Source organism: Dipodomys spectabilis, unplaced genomic scaffold (assembly GCF_019054845.1).
Source record: "Dipodomys spectabilis isolate Male_0828 unplaced genomic scaffold, ASM1905484v1 ptg000396l, whole genome shotgun sequence".
In the NCBI taxonomy this organism is placed as follows: Eukaryota; Metazoa; Chordata; class Mammalia; order Rodentia; family Heteromyidae; genus Dipodomys; species Dipodomys spectabilis.
The window spans coordinates 125,891-128,249 of NW_024871073.1; positions in this window are offsets into that span (position 1 = coordinate 125,891).

Genomic DNA, 2,359 nt, shown 5'->3' on the forward strand with positions numbered 1-2,359 from the left:
CTGGTAATTTGTGTGTTCATTTTTGTTGAATAGCATGAACATTTGAATTTCCTTTCTAATCTCTTCCATGACCCACTCATGATTCAGCAGTGTGCTGTTCAGCCTCCATGTGATATCGGACTTTCTTTGGTGACTTTTGGTGTTGAGTTCTAATTTTATTCCCTTGTGGTCTGAGAGAATGGAAGGTATAACTTCAATGTTTCTGAATTTAGACAAGTTTGCTTTGTGGCCTAAAATGTGGTCTATTTTAGAAAATGTTCCATGTGATGCTGAGAAAAATGAGTATTCTCATGCTGTTGGGTGAAATTTTCTGTTGATTTCAGTTAAATCTAGTTGATCTATGCAGTTGTTTAGGTCTGCGGTTTCTCTGTTGAGTTTTTGCCAAGTTGATCTATCTAGTGGGGAGAGTGGTGTGTTAAAATCCCCAACAATTAATGTCCTTAGATCTATGTGGGATTTGAGTTAAAGTAGTGTTTCTTGGATAAATTTGGGTGCTCCGTTGTTTGGCGAATAGATATTTAGAATTGTAATATCCTCCTGAAGGAGAGATCACTTAGTTTGTATGCAGCAACCTTCTTTATCTCTTCTCACGAATTTTAATTTGAAGTCTATTTTATCTGATATTAGGATTGCAACTTCCGCATGTTTATGGTGGCCATTTGCTTGGTAGATTTTGTTCCACCTTTGACATTGAAAATGTGTTTGATTTTACGGGCAAGATGTGACTCATGAAGGCAGCAGATAGAAGGATCTTGTTTTTAAATCCAACTATGCAGTCTATGTCGCTTAATTGGAGAGTTAAGTCTGTTAATGTTAAGAGATAGGACTGAGATTTATTTGAGACTTCCTGCCATGTTATCCACCTTCTTGGGGACGGCGAAAACTGGGTTCTTCCTATGGTTCTTGGATTCCAAGTTTGGGTGTAGTTTCTTGGCCTTTATTGTGGTCTTGTTGGTTTTCTATGTGTAGGATGTCTTTAAGAATCTTTTGTAGCGCTGGTTTGGTGGAGAGGTATTGTTTCAATTTTTCTTTTCTAAGGAAGGTTTTTATTTGGTCTTCAGTTATGAAGGAGAGTTTAGCTGGGTACAGTATTCTTGGTTGATAGTTATTTCTTTTTAGGGCATGGCAAACATCATTCCAGGCTCTTCTTGATTTGATTTTCTCTGCTGAGAAATCTAAGGTGATTCTAATTGGTTTCCCTTTATAGGTGATTAATCTTTTCTCCTTGACAGCTTTAAGGATCTTTTCCTAGGTCTTAACGGATCCAGTGTGGATTATAATGTGATGGTGAGATGGCCTATTCTGGTCTGGTCTATTTGGAGTTCTAAAAGATTCTTGTATTTGAATAGGCCTATCTTTTTGCATGTTTGAAAAGTTCTCTGCTAGGATCTTGTTAAACAAATTTCCTAGACCATTAACTTCTGTTTCTAGGTGCTCCTCTACACCAATTATCCTTAGATGAGGCCTTCTGATGGTGTATTCCAAGTGTTGGATAGATCTCTCATATTTCTTGGGCTTGTCTTGGATGGTTGTATGATCTTTCTCTAAAATGTCTAGGCTGTCTTCAGTCCTTGAGATTCGATCTTCTGCATGGTCTAACCTTCTTTCAAGAGTTTCTACTTTCAGGATGGAATAGGAGAAACCCTAGGTCTCCTTGGAGCAGGCCGAAATTTTCTGAATAGAGACCCAGAAACACAACAAATCAAAGAAAGGTTGGACAAATGGGATTGCATGAATTTGCAGAGCTTCTGCATGGCAAAGGACATAGCTAGCAAGATCAATAGAAAGCCCACGAATTGGGAGAAGATCTTCACTAGACATACAACGGACAAGGGTCTCATATATAAAATACACTTAGAACACAAAAAATTAAATCCCCCAACAACAAATCGTCAAACAAACAACTGCTCAATAAATAAGTGGGCTAATGATTAAAGAGAAACTTCTCTGAACAAGAAAGAAGGATAACCAATAGACTCATGAAGAAATGCTAATCATTCCTAGCCATAAAAGAAATGCAAATCAAAACAACATTGAGATACAATCTCACCCCAGTTAGAACGGCAAAAATCAAAAACTCTAATAACAACAGATGCTGGAGGGGATGTGGAGAGAAGGGAACCTTACTTCATTGTTGGTGGGAGTGTAAACTTGATCAAACACTTTGGAAAGTAGTATGGAGGTTCCTCAAAAGACTCCACATAGAGCTCCCCTATGACCCATCAGTCCCACTTTTGTGCATTTACCCAAATCCTTACAAACAAGACCACACTAAAGCTACCAGCATAATTATGTTTACTGCAGCATTATTTACCATAGGTGAGATCTGGAACCAACCCAGATGCCCCTCAGTAGATGA